The sequence below is a fragment of the Lissotriton vulgaris genome, chromosome 3_1 (genome assembly GCF_964263255.1).
Source record: "Lissotriton vulgaris chromosome 3_1, aLisVul1.2, whole genome shotgun sequence".
NCBI lineage: Eukaryota > Metazoa > Chordata > Amphibia > Caudata > Salamandridae > Lissotriton > Lissotriton vulgaris.
The window spans coordinates 449073578-449091859 of record NC_141689.1 but is presented as its reverse complement, the minus strand read 5'-3'; positions in this window follow the sequence as shown (position 1 = coordinate 449091859).

The window sequence follows — 18282 nt, the reverse complement described above, 5'->3', positions numbered from 1 at the left end:
TACAACTGACTCCACTGGCAGACAGGAACGACTCCTCTGTAATGGCGTAGGAGCGTCACTCCACAGGCCACGCCAGCAGATGATAAGTAAAATGACAATAACACAGTTATTGTGATTTTATTTATGCTGTCTGTCTGAGCCCCGCAATAAGTACATGGAGGGCGGAGCCGGGCACTTCAGGGAGGAGGCGTAGAGTGCACTTCTAAAAGTGCATGTGTGCTTGGTCGGCCGTCCTAGGCCGGCCAAACACACAAGCCAACTTATGTTACATAGCTGGGCTGGAGAGAAGTCACAGGCTCCAATACACTGTCTGAGAGGCAAACAAGACCGCTCAGACTAATCCTGGTGCTGCTCTCATTTTAGAGCAGTGTTTTGATTGGGTGTGGAGCCTGTGCCCTGAAGGCCCACCCCCTTCCGGTCTGAAAGTGACGAAAAGAGCAGCGAGGCAGCCGTCAGTGAGAGCAGAGTGACAGTTACGTTTTTTTTCTTTTATATTATTTCAAACCCCACCTCCACAAACCTCTGCCCCCCTCTGGCGGCCACCCTACCACGGAAGATATACAGCAGCCGCCTCTGTAGGCAGACAGAGCAGACATATCAGCCAAGGCAGCAATTGTAGTGATGTGCTGGCAATCTCTGTACTCGTGTGTTACATGAGTCAAATGACAAGTGCCCCTGTACAGATTCAACTGCCAATAAAAACATTTTTCATTATGAAACATCAACATACAAAAAATTAAGTCATTATAAATCACAGCAATCGTGCTACACCTTTAACAATCTGCATGCAGCACTGTCAGCACATTAAATGGACCATATCCCAATGCATGTTAATTCCGACTATACTAAACTAAAATGTGCTTAAGATGAAGCAACTGAAACTCAACATAGAGTCGCTGGTGGGGAAACGGAGCAGTTTTGCTGTATTGCCCCTGACACAAATGTAGGCACCTGCCATCACTAAACCATCTTGTGGCGAGGTGCATCGTTGCGGTGAAGAGAGTACGAATGAAGAGGCTAATCAGGCCAAACATGCACTTTTATTCGTTGCATGTAGACAGCTTTTGCTGTTAAATGATTAGAAGAGATAGTCAAAAAGTTTGGATTTGCATGTATAATATTTGTATTTACTGTGTTTCTCAAAAGGTTTCTATTTTCTGTGGGCTCTTCTGGTAAAGATTGTTTTAATATTTGATGTTAAACTTTGGAATTGTAAATTTTAATGGTGCTGAAGTTGAAGCATTTTTGTATTTTTCATAATCAATATTGTATTGATTTTTGTAACACGAGTAAAGAACGGGACACAGGTCACAGCACTCATTACTAAGACGGTATATGCACCACAGAGACATCAAAGCTTAAAACATGAAAACAGACTATGCCTATCACCATGCAGATTATAATATGCCCATCATCGTCCCCATATTTTCTTGTGTTTGCAAGGGCATCTGCGGGACTCTTTTGCTTTGACGCATCAGTTCATCATAAAGAAACGTTCGGTGATGATGGGTGGCAAGGGGGATGTACAATGGCGCGTAATCTTGTGTTGGGCCACTACAACACCAATACCAACAAGAGCACACTCCACCGAAAAATATCCCAAAAATGTATTGTTTCACACTAATATTGTTAAAAAACATACAAAAATATTGTTTTTAATATATTTATATAAACATATTCGATAGCCAATGCCATGGATTATATTGAATTGAACTTTTGCACTTGAAACAGGCTTTTAAATTGTACTGTGGAGGTCATATCGATTCTTAGGTTGAGCCCTGAGCCCGCGCGCAGGCACTGCTCTCGGGTTGATCTGGGGTAGCTCAGTATGGGAGAGAAGCCCTGCCCACTCCCCTGCCCATCTTTTTCATTGGCGTGTGTGTTTGTCCTTCTAAACGCTGGCTTCTGATTGATTATGAGGCTTGTTAGTCCCTCCTTAGTGCATCCATGTTGTCATTTAATTGCTTCTATGGCTACTAACCCCTTTACTTGGTTGTTGCACCAGACCTGTTCTATCCTCTTTATTGAGTTTCTCCGAACTCAAGCACGATTACGTGCTTCATTCAGTGGCCATGCCCACTTTCACTTTCAAGGCAGCGGGACAATGGCAGCAAATGCTTATTTAAATAGTTGCATTCCTGCTTTAAACGCCGTCGCCGGGTTTAAGTGCAATGAAGTTGGTCACCCCATGCACCTCCCACCCGATCATTCATGCTGGAGCAGCAGCACAGTCTTCAAAGGGCTCGAGCATGCCAGTTGCTCAAAGCACTGCCCATGGTCACAGGCAGCTTACATGTTGACGCTTTTCACTCCTGTTTGTCAGGCCGGCCTGTGCCACCTCGCCGCTCCAGCCCTCTCAGCTGTGCTCTTGTGGGCAGTCATTGAGTTGGAGCGTGTTTCTGAGGGCAGATTTTATGTGGAGTAGGACTTGTCTAATGTTGTCCTCCTTTAGTTTCTGCAGCAGTCAACATATTCTGCTCCCTCCCCGGAGTCCATGTAGATAAACAAGGACTGGGGGACTATGTACAGAACATCTGGGCTATCACTTCCGGATCGGAAATAATTTTTCTTCCCAGTTGTAAGATTGTCTCGCTCATGGAAGTCATCAGCTGCATCACAGAGGGCCTACTGGCACCCGCATACATGTCGGGTTGCCAATACAAGGTGTGGTGACCAGGTACTCGCCAGTGCCTACGGCCGTTACAGTGACACCCCCACGACAACGTTGGTTATGTTCTGAGCCTGAGCCACCTAAAGCGCAATGAACAATATATCTCCACCAACACTGTACCAGAGAATGTGTGCTGCCCGCATAAGTGACTGTAAGTGCGCACTTAAACCTTGCGATGTGACTTGCACCTTGCCGGCATTGATGTTTGGAGTAGGTGGCTCTGGGGCCCGCAGAGACTGAGGGGTGAATAGCGGATAGTATTATAACACTAGACCAGAAGGGACAAAACACTGCAGCGGATAGCCCTATTGGAGCTCTGGTAAACTGGGATACTACTGGGAAGATTTAGGTGGTATCATATACGACCCGAAGTACAGATAAGCCACAATGCTTCCCTTGACACGTCCCTTGGCTATCACTACAAGGGGAGGCAGCAGAAAAACCGATTGCCGCGCGTGGCTGTTAGTCCTGCAGGTAGGCAGTGGCGATTACTGCCACTCACCCACACAGCCCAGCGTGGTTCATGGGGGACCGGAGACAATTGGAGGCCGGGGTCAACGAACTTTACAGAACCTAAAACTGGACAAGTATGCCTACAACAAAGATCTGCTGCAACTTTCAGGATTGCACACCGGGTGAGGGGACAGCCTTACAACTGAGAAACCCCACTTTGCAAGATATCGTGACCACTCTGATCAAGCTCCAAACTTCTCTGGGGTCGATCTCTACAGACATTTCATTAATACGCGCTGACTTTCAGAAAATGGCCACGAGGGTGATAGAGGTTGAAACCACTACAGCAGCTCTTTCCACAGATATGACCGCTCTACAGCGTCAGGTTAGGTAACTAGATGCAGATAGCAAAATAATGGCGGCCACGCTCGATGATCAGGAAGGCCGCTCGAGACGCAACAATGCCTGAATTATTGGTGTGCTGTAAGGGACGGGGGTCCTGCACTAGATCTGTTTATAAAGAATCAGCTACAACCACTTGGACTGTCTAACAATTCTTTTCAGTTGAAAGGGCCCACCAAGTGCCGGGTGGCAGACAACGACCCGGGCCCCCCAGGCCTATACTTGCCCGCATCTTCAACTTCCGTGATCGAGACACAATCCTGCAAACAGCACAAATTGCTCTTCTAATCCGCCTCGAGAACTATACAGGTACATTTTTTCCAGACTACACGGCAGCTGTAACTAAACAACACAGTAGCTTTCTGGACGTTAAGAAAGAAATGAGAACCGAGATCTAAAATACTCAATGCTATTCCCGGCAAAGTTGAGGGTAGAAGCTGAGGGAAAACTTTTAATTTTTGAGACACCTGAAGAAGACCACTATTGGCTGGAGGGATGGCACCCGGCATCCGGGCCTAATGACCGGGCATGAAACAACAGCACCGACTAATGGAGGCGACATCTCCAGACTCGAGGGAATCAGACTCAACTGAGGACTTAATGCAGGCGAAGGTTGGACAATGAAGATGAGGTTCGGCTCTGTGATTTCAAAACTAGAATGGGCAGGGACTCCTCGAGGCTGACAGACAGGCCCAAATGCCGGCCTACTTGACTGCAATGAATCAGTCCTCGTGACGGGAATCGTTGTGAATTCAGCACTACCTGGTGTATTCACTGTTGTGGAACAGATACTTATTGTTTGGACATCTAGCTGATATACCATACTCTGAATACGGGGATGATTTGGGGGGATCGTGGGACTACTCTCCCCCTCACGCAAGTACATGTTATGGGGAAAAAGCATTCTGCGAAGTTTGGGTGGCGGTAGGTCTATGTCCGCCGAGTAGGGAGGCAGGGAGGGGGGTGGGGGACAGGGACCAGTTTAATGTTATAGTTTTTATATTGTTACAGGTACACTACGAGATTACTAGGTATAGACAAAATGCCTGCATGGTGTTCATGTTGCAATGCTCTTTGTACTCTCCCACTGACGACTCCTCAGACGCACAGTCACCGACCTCTAGTACGAAGGGCCCTCCTCTCTCTGTTATTTCATGGAACGTAAACTGCCTTGGGGATAAGATAAAGAGAGGATTGATCTTACAATATCTTAAATGCTAGGCACCAGCAGTGGCTCTGATCCAGGAATTACATCTGGTAGGCTCTGCTTGCATAGCCCTTGATAGGTGGGGTTTCCAAATGGTGGCTCAATCTGAATTCACTTCCGGTTATCGAGGGGTAGGCGTCCTGGTTAATAAACGCTTCCCACTTATTGTTACTGGGTCATGGATAGATGATCAGGGAACTCTTTGCAGCTGTAGCATGCCAATGGGAGGGGTGACCATATAATCTAGTGTCAGTATATATCCCATCCGCTCTACATCAGGTGGCCTTCCCTGCCCTGGGTAACTTCCTACTTACTCTCCCACAAGGCAAATTGATACTGGGTGGGTGACTATAATGTCACAGTAGATGGGGCCATAGATCGACAACACCCCAGAGACCAATGTGGCACAAACCTCTGTCTAGCAGAATTCCTTGACGTCTTTGGTCTCGTGGATGTTTGTAGATCATGGTTCCCACAGGAACGACAATACACCTTCTGGTCTGGAGTACATGACAGTCTCCCGAGAATAGACTATATTTTCACACTGGCAACAGGCTTAGAGAGAGTATTGGATGTATCACACCTACCCAGGGGTATTTCCAATCATTCCCCTGTTTTAATAAAATACACATCTCATGTCCCGGGACGACAACGGATCTTCCCCGTCTACCTGTAAATGTCTATTTACAACCAAGAGACAATATTTTGCGGAAAGCGAGCACTCAGTTGCATCCCAATGACTCTTTGGGAGGCATATAAGACAGTATTGCGAGGCCAAGCATTCTCATTAATCACATGCCATAAACATGACAAATTACGCCACTTGGAGGCTCTTGAGAGGGAGGTAGGTCAAGCTGAAGATGATCACGCTTCAGATACAAATAACACTACGGCAAATAAGTTGAACTTGGCCAAACAGGAATACAGAGACTATGGGCCAGATGTAGGAAGGCTATTACCTGTTGGTAACGGCCGAAATTAACGAATTTCGGCCGTTACCGACTGGTAATAGGCTTTTTCTGATATAGGGGCCGAAATTAACGATTCGGTAATTTACCGAATTGGTAATTTAAGGAATCGGTAAATTACCGATTTCTTAAATACTGATTTGGTAAATTACCGAATTCCTAATGTAGGGAGCCCTTAAATGAGTGCTTATCCCATGTTAGGATTCGTTATTTACCACCAACTACAAGTTGGTGGTAAATAACGAAAACACCCCAAAAAGCAAATTTATGCAAATTGCTTCAGTGTCATGTTGCAGACATACATGCCCTCAGGGCATGTATGTCTGCAACATGTGCACCCATGCACAATTGAGGGGTGCAACAGGGTGTCAAAGTGACACCCTGCCACCCTTCAATGTTTTCCCCCTTTTACCGAATCAGTATTTACTGATTCGGTAATTGCCATTCATTCCTATGGGCCTCCAGGCCCATAGGAATAGATGGCAATTACCGAATCGGTAAATACCGATTCGGTAAATACCGAATCTTAACGATTCGGTAATTTTTAACAAATTATTTGCTACATAGCATTTACCGATTCGAAAATACCGAATCGGTAAAATTTGGTATTTTCGAAATCGTAAATGCTATTTACCTACATCTGGCCCTATATGTGGGAAGAGGCGAAGACTTGGCTCACCAAGACACAGCACACTATTTATGAGGTTGGAGATAAGACGGGCAAGCTTCTAGCCTGGTTGGATAGACTGGAAAATTCTAGTCCTTGGGTGGCACAATTGAGACTAGACACTGGAGCTACCACTACAGATCCACAGCAGATAGTCGATGCGTTTGCGCTCCATTACGAGACAATAAATACACCTACAGCCACAGCCATGATAGAAGACAATGTTGCATTTCTCAAAGATATCCAGACGCCTACACTTGCCCCTAGCGAAATGCAGGAACTAGAGGCAGATTTGACGTCAGAGGAACTGACACTAGCAATAGGTGCACTACACACTGGCAAAGCTCTTAGCCCTAACCTATCGAACTGTACCCCTTGCATGCTGCACACATTTTCACGCTGTGCGGGTGATTTAATCAGTGGCTGGGTTTCGGACGCCCCCCAGCTGTCCTCTGCACATGCCCACAGTGATGTCGGATGGCCTGGGGCCGTCTGAAGCATGCAAGGGGATAAAAAAGCAGTAAGTCAACTTGCGCCACACCTGCTAGAGATGTATGCTGACAGTCTACAAAGAGGAGAACTTCCCAGGGATCAATGTCTAGCGAAAATAGTGACAATACATAATCCTGGTAAACCACTGCAGGAATGCAGTCTTATCGGCCAATTTCACTGCTAAATACAGAAGCCAAAATGCTGGATAAGACACTGGCCACCAGGCTACTACCATATCTCACAAAGTTGGTACACCAGGATCAGTTGGGGGTCATGCCAGGCCGTAACACTGCACTTAACCTGAGGCGTCTACACAGCATCATGGCACCTATACCACTCATTAAGGAAGATTCTGTCATTCTCTCCCTGGATGCACATATGGCATTTAATTTAGTCGAATGGCCTTTTCATTTCGCAGTCCTTAGACACCTAAGATTTGGCCCCACATTCTGCGCGTGGGTCCAGCTACTCTATACGAAACCCTTAGCACATGTGGTGGTGAATGGACACATATCGGCCTAATTCCACTTGGGAAGGGGGACAAGACAAGGCTGTCCCTTATCACCTCTCCTGTTCGCACTGGTGCTCGAGCAATTAGCAGCATGGCTAAGCCGGGACCTGGTCATTTGGGGGCTAAAATGGACGGAGGGCTGGGAGGACCGCATTTCCTTATATATGGATGATGTGCTGTTATACATGGCATGCCCGCACGTTCCATTAATTGCCTCCTGGATATTTGCGCTGCATATGACAAAGTCTTAGGTTATACCATTAATTGGGCGAAAACACTTTTATATGTGCTTAGTGGCCCTCCTCCGCAACTACCAAGGTACAGTGAGATACAGGTCGCGATTGGCGGATTTAAGTACGTGGGACTTCATATCACGCCCCAGCCAATTTACCAAAACATAACTCCTGGAACCCCTATAATGGTTCCGCTGTGATGTAAAACATTGGCGATCCCTTCCATTGATACTGCTGGGAAGAACTGCCCTTTTCAAAATGATGGCACTCCCTAGATTCCTGTACGCCCTACAAAATACCCCATTCCCGGTTCCCCTCACCTATTTTAAAATGATTGAAGCTGAAGTAAGTAATCTCCTTTGGGATGAAAAACCCACCCGCATAGCTATGCATACATTGGTGAAGGGGTGGTATGATGGCTGAATTGCCCTTTCAAATAAAAAAGTATACTATTTGTCTTCACAGCTCACCGTGATAAACCAATGGCTATACGCCCCGCAATGGGAGCCAGCCCTGCGTATGGATAGATATGTCCTTGGTGCAGAGGATGTCATGGGAGCTCTCAATGTTAAGTATCAGGGGACTACCCCGTAGGACTAGTAGCACACACTGTACGAATATGGTTCACTGTACTCTGCACACTTGGCTGGGAGGGGGTTTTAACACAAGCTACACCACTCTGGGAAACCTGACGATTGGGCAAATTACGCAATAGCAAAGGATTTAAACAATGGGACCTAATAGTTATCTCACGGGTGGTGGATCTGTGGAGTAAGGGCAAGGTCATTGCATTTACTCAGCTCAGGGAAAAAAATGGAATGGCATCAACTAAAACATTTCGTTACATGCAGATTAGACACGCACTCATGAGAACTATCCCACTGGGAACTGAGCTCCTAGAGGCCTCACCATTAGAAGAGAGACCACATGATAAGAAAAGCTATTTCCGAAACCTACCGTAAAATTATAAATAACCAACCAGACCCCTCAAAAATCCTTAGGGAAAGATGGCAGACTGACATTGGGGTACTGGACAAGACAGACTGGCAGGAGGCTCTTGCTTCCCCGCAAGGGGTTGCAATACCCTCTAAATTAAAGTTAGTGCAACAGAAAATCCTCCAGCGAATCTATCACACACGAACCACTATGCATCAAATGGGTCACGCTCACACACCACTCCTTGGTCCCTTTTACCACATACTTTGGAACTGCCCGGAGATCAAACCATACTGGGAAGCTATCATGCGCACAATCTCACCGGTAGGTGGAGCTACCATTAAACCGGAACCCAAGAGATGTCTTCTAAATATCTGGGAGCCGACGGACCTTAACCAAATGGCCTAGTGCTGGGCGACGCTAGGCATGATGATAGCAAAACGGAACATAGCTCAACACTGGGGAGCGAGGTTAATTCCCGTCAGTGGTGCTGTGATATGGATGGTGCAATGATAGCAGAGAAAGTGGTATATATGCATAGACGGTGCCCCAAGAAATGGACACGGTGTCTTGACAGGGTTTTTGGCTCTATTTCGGAGTGATATAGACTTTAATCTTGCTCACATCTAGGATACGTATTCCTAGCTGGTGTGGGCCCTTTTAAGCCCTTTCTTCCAGACCTAGAAGAGGCCATCTATTGCCTATTGGCTTTGGCCTGTTATTTTTGCTTATAGTAGAGGTTGGATCCTGTGGTCCTGACTTTATATTACACATTGGTATGGTTTATGTAGGTACTCTGACAGAGCTAAGGGTTATTTCATCCTTCTCAGGCGTACAGGCCCAGAACTAGAGGGACTCCATCTTGATGGAGCTGAGAGGCTTCCAGGGTAAAGGTAAAGTTTATAGTTAAAGCTGTTGTTCGCCCTAAGCGAACCGGAGAGAACCGGCCAGAGCTGAATCTAATCAGGAAGTGTTCCTGGGCTCAGGTCTCTAGACGAAACAAGCAGCTGGTTACTGTGGGAGCGTCTAGCGCAAGGAGACTGGTGCATGGGATTGGTGGGAGGAAGCTGCTGGCTGGAACTTTCCATGAGGAAACAGCATTCTATATCAGTGAAGTGCAGAGGCGGAGTTAGTGAGTTGAGCTGGAGTGGTAGAAGAGAGAGGAGTTGTTGGAAGAGCAGAGAGAGAGAGAGCTGAGCTGAAGTTGCAGTTAGTTGAGTTGGAGGAACAGAGAGTATTGGCAGAGTTGGAGGAGTGGAATTGCAGGAGGAGAAGAGACAGAAAATGCTTGGAACAGAGAGAAGACAAACAGACAGTCAGTGAGCTGGAACTGAAGGAAGCAGTCAGAAGCAGTTACTTATCAGGAGGAGTTGTGAATAGCTGGAGTCTGAAGTAATGCCTTTTAGAAGAGACTGAAGTTATATCGTGGATTAACCTGTGGGAGCAGCTGGAGTTAATTGGACATTGGCACAGAGACTATACCCAGAATGAACAAGCTAGTGGAATGAACAGTATCAGAGCGGCAGAAACCATTAGATTGAAGTTGGAAGGTGGAGAGAGTCCGTGGGGGAGAGAAATCCAGTGCAAAGTGATCAGCGCAGAGGTGTATCCAAGAGTGCAGGAGAGAGAGAGAGTCTGAGATGAGCCAAGACACAGACGAGAGAGGAGCCCAGATGACAGCTAGAGCAAGACTTCACACTCCCAAGGTGATCTCGTTCCTTAATCTTGTCCTTATTCCCTAGGCTATTGTATGTCTAATCTTTTTCCTTTCAGCGGTGTGTTAAAAGTTCCTGTTACCACGCAGATAAATTGTATGTCTAATCCTTTTCCTTCAGCAGTGTGTTAAAGTTACTGCTAGTTATAGAGACCCCATAGATTTATGTATGTGTATTGTATCATTGTTACAATAAAACACCCCATTTCTTAGTGAACTAGTGTGGTGTATATCTTTGTCCCCATACAGTGAAGGTAACCTTATTTCCTAGTCAGGTATTACTGTTTGAACAGATGTTACCCCTGATCAGGTAAGTAATAGTGAATAATTAGGGAGATAGGAGACCTGCAACTAAGGGATAAAGTGTATACATATTGACCAATTTCTATTATTGTAGTAACAAACCCTTAGTGAATAGAGAGAGAGACTTCCCAACATAGAGAGACAGAGAGCTGAAGGTATTCATAGGAAAGTGGTCGTCATTGGTAAGTGGCGTTAATGAGAACACCAGGGAGGACACTGGTGTGTAATGAGATCGCCTCTAGGGAAAGTGGCGTTAATGAGAACACCAGGGAGGACACTGGTGTGTAATGAGATCGCCTCTAGGGAAAGTGGCGTTAATGAGAGCACTGGGGCTGCAGACCCATGTGTGTATACCCACAGGATTGTGGCATGTTAATGAGAACACCAGGGAGGACACTGGTGTGTAATGAGATCGTCTCTAGAGAAAGAGGCGTTAATGAGAACACTGACTGAGGTCAGTGTGTAATGGTAGATAATCAGAACTGCCCCAGGATAGATTAGTCTGGACCCATGTGGTCGCGAGACTATAAGGTATGAGTGTGGTGTAGGGCATGGATATCCTTAGTAATCAGTGAGTATTCTTAGTATCCCTATAGATTTAGTGATGTTTCTGATAATATGAGCTTGTATATTGCGAGTTCCCCATCCTCAGGTAGGTACCCAGGTGCCTGGATAGATGGTCCTGAGGAGGGAGATGGTTACGTTCCGGCTGGGTTAGAGGGGCCTCTAGGGGCTGATCCCATCTGGTCCAAAAATCCGGTCGGTACACACGGGTGTGGGGAAAATGGAATACTTTCAGGGGTAACATTTGCAATCCACCTCTGGTTGAGTCGGTGACAGATATCAGTGACCAAATATGCTGATCAGGGGCGCTGCGACGCTCTCAATACTCTACATGAACATGTTGAAATAATAATGGAGGGAGACTGTGTCGAAGAGCATGCAAATGTAAACAATCAGTATATGATTAATCAATGTACCATGTTGTATCTATATTTCTCAGTATATTGTAATATGTACCAAATAATGAAAAACGGTAATAAAAATGTTTAAAAAACAAAAAAACAGGAGTGACTGCTGGCACCACTTTTCTTCTTGCTCTATACTCATGGTTTACTTCGCAGCGTAGGTCTGGTATAGGGGGATCCTCCCAAACTTGGCCTCATGAATGCTGGTTGTCTTATTTACGCAGTCAATGTTATCTTGTTAGTCCTAACTCCAATACCCCTTCAAATACATCTTTGTGCCTTGGTAGAATATGCTGAGGAACACTTAAAAAAACACATCTAAGAATAAAGTTATGAGATTTAAAAAGAAGGGGGTCAGAGTCAGGCAAAAAGTTAACTGGTTCTTGGGGACTGCTAAGATGGAAGTAGTGCAATTTTATTCTTATCTTGGAAGGATCTTTTGAGGTAATTGCCTCAATAACGTTCATAGAAACATTGTGAAAGTAAGGCTTTGTCCTAGACCTCCGGTATCTATAGACTGTACAAGTGCTGTGGGAAAATGCATTTTGCACATGTTCTATTGGTTTACAAGGCAAAAATTCCAGCCACACTGAAGAGATGAATGTGCAGCATTGGTCTTTATTTGAGATAGAGGTGCACATATGGTGACAAATTTGTAATTTAAATTATTTGGCTTCCCCACCAGCTATTTGACTTGAATGTGTGTTTCCCTCTTTATTTGTGCTTGCTATGGCAGCTGTTTTGGATGGGGGAACAGTTTGCTGGGAAGCAAAATTGGTTCTATTCAAGCTGTATTAAAGTATGAAAAAAGAACTAAATAACTTATCTTGAGCCTATTACAAAAGAGCAAAGAATAGGAGAGAGGAACTGGTTCATTTCACGAATAATATGACAGATTAGTAATTGAAAATTACCATATTTTTAGAGGTTATGATGAGAAACTCTGTGTACAGAGACTTCAATAAGATAGGTGCACCATACAAGGATTATAAGGAAGGGAAAAATAATCTGTATTGACACGCCTTCCTTCAATATTATTTCTTTGCAGAGATTATTATTATGAGGTATTCCTCGTAATAATAATCTCTGCAAAGAATAGGAGAGAGGAACTGGTTCATTTCACGAATAATATGACAGATTAGACCCTACAATTTTTTATTTCGAAAGTAGAGAACATAAAAATGGAGGTGAGCTTCATTTTGTTTAAATGTTGATCAGTAGGCTACATTGGTCAGACAACTTGGGCAATTATATGATTGATGTTTTACTGTTTTAGGTCTACAGATGTCAGTACATCAAACTTAGAATGAACCTGTTGGCATCATAGGAATACTGAAAGTAATGTTACAGTGGATTAAGAACACAGTATTAAATATCAAATACTGGAGGTATGTGAACACGGATATTGAAAAGGGACAACAAATGTTTATGCCTTTGTCCCTTATCTTCATGATAAAGGGTTGTTTCATCTCTTTCTAGAATGGATATAGGCAGGTACAATGAGAATGTGGGAGTTTGCAAGAAATGTTGAACCTTTAAATGGGGATCTTAAATGTTCAATGAATAAATTGTTGTTTTGTCTTATTATTTATTTCAGCCCTAATGATGTCCGCATAGGCCGAAACGCATCGGCTGATTTGAATTTGTGAATGTGCTGGTCTAAAATATACATGGAAATGAACTGTGACCTTTAAAGTAAAAGAAGAAAAGGACTTGTTGAACAAGAACTTGTCGAAAAGAATTGTGATTTTGTTGAATTAAAGAAGAAGAACATTTATTTTGGAATAACAATTTTCTGCCTATGGACTGGTTATTGAAAAGATTCCAAATATTGGCAACATTTGTTTTCAGAGATTTTTGGGCGTTCTTCTTGAGTGTAATTGTTTATGAAAGAAAGAAGTGCACTTCAAGATTGTCCAAATCTGGGATTTGCCATTTCCAAAACCTTTCCTAAAAAGTTTGATTGAAATAATCACTGTTCATAATGAGTAGGAAAAGGGATATTTTGCTCAGTTTACAGTATGCGAGGAATTAGATCATAATAGAAAGTAGCATCTGGAAAAAAAAACCATATTCTCTGGAATCTCCGACACGGTGTACGGTGAATAATCTTGTTATTAAGGTTCAATTTGCTCCATTTAAGAGGTTTATTTTTGTTTATTGGTATTTGCAAGACATACAATGTCAACAGTTAATAAACATACAGACCGTTGCACAACAACATCCATTATCCAGTTTTGGTAATAGTACATTATACTTCACATATACATTCACCATGGTGTAGCTGGTACATGCAATTAGTCAACTTGGTACAGTTCTAAATATCCAAAATAAATATTTCCAGTAATCTCTGGGTCTTGAGTCCGCAGGTAATTCCTCCTCATAAGTTAGCAGGGTGTCTTTACAATACGTTAGGTCTAGAAGCCACTGTTTGGTCTACGGGGCCCTTCTACCACCCAGCCTATCAAAATTCTACGTTTAGCCATGAGTAGTGCAATTACACAGAATTTGCGCTTAGTGGCACGTATGTCAGGCACCAGACCTAGCAAGCACGTGCGAGCAGTACATTCAATGGGTGTGTCTAATATGGCACTCAGCTTCTCTGTCACCTTACCCCAGTATTCCACTACTTTTGGACAAGCCAATGCGAGGTGTATAAAATCAGCCACTTCAGCGTTGCATCGTTGGCATTTCGCATCTATACGTAGGCCATATCTATGGAGCCTAGCTGGTGTATAGTAGGTCTGGTGAATGTATTTATAATGTAATATACGTAGGTTCACATTGGGCGTGAGCATTCCCGTTAGTGTGCAGGTTATGGACCATTCCTCTTCTGTCAATGGAGTGTCAAGACTAGCATTCCATTTCGCTAGTGCTCTCTGTGTATTGCCCGCTATATCCTCTTGTAGTTTAACACACAGTTTAAACACTAGGTGCTTCGCTGTGGGAGTAGTGATCAAGAACTGCAGTGAGGACAGTTGTTGTGGCTCTTTGGGGTAAGATGGATACAATTTCTTTATCGCACTCTGTAGTCTATGATATGTGAATTTAAGGAGCAATGTTTGATTGCTTATGAAGGAGAGGTGGTCAATTGACTTAAACTGGCCGTTATGATATAGGTCACCCTTGGTAACTATGCCTACTTGTTTAAGTAAACCCATACCCACCTCTTCCTGAGTGACTGACAGTTCCGGGTGATGATGTAGTGGCATTGCAGCTGCGTATAGTGGTAACTTGTGTGCTTTCCGCCCCATTATCTGCCAGGCATCATTTGTCGCATCTATTGTGTTGATATCTCGATTGTGTAGTGGGGGTCGTTTGTGTGTTATGATAGCTGTCAGTGGAATTGGAAGTGCATCTCCCTCTTCGATTGCGACATGCGTAAGGCAAGGGACTTCATAATACCAAAAATGTGCGTATTGTGCTTGTGCGCATAAGTAATAAAGTAAAAAATCGGGAACTTTGAACCCCTCTTGTAAATAGGGAAGTGTGAGAGCTCGCATTTCGATCCGGGCTTGCTTTCCCGCCCATATTAGGTTTAATACCATGGTAGAAATCCTATGAAACACCTCCATTGGTGGTTTGATTGGGATATTATTAAAAAGATACAAAAACTTCGGTAGGATTACCATTTTTACAATGGCCAACCGATCAGCTAGCGATAACGGCAAGCAGTTCCACCTCTTGATTTTTTCTTCCATCGCACTTACTGCTCTAACATAATTTGCACGGATGACAATTTCCAGGTCTCGGTGAAACCAGACTCCCAGATATTTCACTGCTTCCGATTGCCATTCCAACAGATAGTCCATGGAGTGCGGACATGTGGTTTCAGTCAACGGTATGATGATGGATTTGGACCACTTCATTTTAAGTCCTGATTGTGTCCCGAATTTTATATATTCCCTCAGCAGAGGATTTAGATGTTGTGCGGGGTCACGGACATATAACATCATGTTGTCTGCATATAACAAGATATGCAGTGGCCTCTGTGGGAATTAAAGCGCTGAGTAGGGGTGCCCCTGTCTTACTTTGCTTTGCACGCCAATGGCTCGAGTGCAAGCGCAAACAATAATGGAGACAGAGGACAGCCTTGTCTTGCCCCTCCAGCAATTTGTATATTGTCAGATATATATTCATAAGCATAAGCTGTTTGGGCGGCATATAACATGTTTACTCATTGTAAAAAAATAGGGGGGAAGCCCATTCATGGTAGAACTGTGTGTAGGTACGACCAATCTATGGAATCAAATGCTTTAGCCGCATCTAATAAAACCGCTGCAGCTTTGGTCTTAGGGATTAAATAATGTGATAGTGCAAAAAGTGTTCTAGTATGATGGGCTGTCGATCGTGATGGAATGAATCCCAATTTGTCCAGTAGGATAATAGATTGGTCATCAATGGTTGTTAGCGTGCAGCAATCAGTTTGGCTATCATCTTCGTATCTACGTTAATGAGGGACAGGGGTCTATAGGAATCGCAGTATTCCGGGTCTTTGGTTTCAAAAGGGCAATTAACATGCCTTCTCTCAGTGTTGGTGGCAGTAGTTGTTTATCGTGGGCATCTCCATACATCGCCACTAGATGGGGTGCTAGCTGATCTGCAAATGATTTATCGAATTCGCACGTGAAACCTTCGGGGCCCAGCGCTTTTCCGTTTGGCAATGATTTAATAATTGCAATTACTTCCTCCACAGTGACAGGTAACTATAAGTATTCTCTCTGCGCATCTGACAGCCATGCTATCGATACGTCAGCAAGATAGTCCATGATTTCCTCTGCGGTGGCAGTGGGCTGTGAAGTATACAATTCTCCATATGCTGTCATAAATTCACGCAGTATACCCTGTGCATCCTGCTGCAGAACCCCCTTGACATCCCTAATCACCCGGACCACCTGTGAGGCATGTCCCGGGCATATTTTGGCTGCCAAATTCCTACCACCTCCCTCCCCGTAAGCACGCGCTACCTGCTGTTTCGTGACATATTTTAGCTCATTGTCTGCGTATGTTTGATATTCCGTTATTACAGTCCAAATTTCCCCTAGCAACTTGGTATCCTGTGTATGTTCATAATCTCGCTCTAACGTTATCAGTCTGTCGTCACGCATGGAAAGTTGCTGTCTTATATCTTTGAGAATACCAGCGTTGGTGCTTATACAGACCCCCTTGAAAGCCTCCCACAACAGGCCCAAGTATTCAGTGGTTGGGGTGTTCAGGTCAAAATAGTCGGTTATGGCTTTGTGGCTAGTGTCAGGGTTTAGCCCTTGCGCCTGCCCAAACTACAGTTCCCAGGGCGAACGGGCCTGAAACTACCATTCTCATGAGCCTTTGCCGCCGACCGGATTTAGCGCGGCCAGGCTGAATGGGCGGTGCTCGTAATTTGTTCTGTTCAAGCGGGAGTGGCTGCTCTCGTTTCTCCAGAGGCATCTATTGGAGAGCCTGCTGTAAGGAAGATTTTCAGCGTTCGGAAAACGGCTTGGGTATCGTTTACATTGCGACATTAACTAGCCCATTTGTATATTTAGAGGAGCGCGGAACGCTCGTGTTGTGGGGGCTTTGCTACGTTCTTGGCGTTCCCTTTGGAACAGTGTTTTGTTTTGGTTCGTCCCTGGCTAGGGAAGGATCGGATTTGGTTCGCATTTGCTCCTGGAGTGAAGGGGCGTCCGATGCAAGTGGCGGAATGCAGGGGGAGTTCCCCGCATTACCGTTACGAAGAAATGACAGTTGTTTAAATATCTTTATTTGGATTACAAGTGCCAAGGCGGGCGGTCGTGGCTTGTAAGGTACACCTCACCGTATTTGGCTTCTTTTCGTTTGAACTGTGGAGGATTGGGAAAAAGGCATTTTGAATGTGTAGATGGCGCAATCTACACAAGTTGCTCTGACCTAGAATCTCGATCCATAATGCACTATTACTTGCTTACATTCCCCTCCTATGCCATATAGGAAGCAAAGTACAGGCCAAGATCCAAGTGACATATTTGATAACATTACTACGAGTGTTTTCACTCTGGGGGTATGTTGTGTACATGTATAGCATATACATAGGTTGGTGTGTGGATATAGCCAGCCCTGTTTGCTAATTGTGCTTCTTGTGTTATGTAGGGAACAGATGGAAGGGGGAGTACCATCGTTTGAAGAATGATTCATAGACAGCACAGGTGATATACTGCTCTAGTGAGACTTTAATGAGAGTAGACTTAGAAAGTGTACTAATCTGTTCTATTTGTTTTACAGCTTCCTTTCCCTGCTGTCCCTTCCTTTCCCTCCCTGGGTTTTCCCCTGTTGGGGTTTTTCCCTCACCGTATCACTCGAATACCTTGTGCTTTTACATTCAAGGTGTTTGGGAGGTCCGGAGGTGGAGCTTATTACTACAAGCAGATCCTGTGGAGCGCTTAACCTGACAGATATTGTCAGTGTATTCTGAGTCTAATAATGCTTGTGCATTAAATCTCCAACTGTAAGGTGGCGGGACATAATGTGGTATAGTTATCGAGAGTAATACCGGGTTATGATTGGATAATGCCCGAAGTAAGTGCATGACAGATCGTGTCCAAAGTGATATCTCGTCAGTGCCTAGCCAGTAGTCTATACGTGACCAACTATTGTGCGCTGCCGATGTGTGTGTGGCCTCTTTACACTCAGGATTTCGGGCCCTCCAGATGTATGTAAGGTGCAAGTCAGTCATGATATCTTTCAATGTAACAAGCGCCCGTTTGAGAGGTTCTGTTGATATCCCAGACCTGTCTAGGACGTC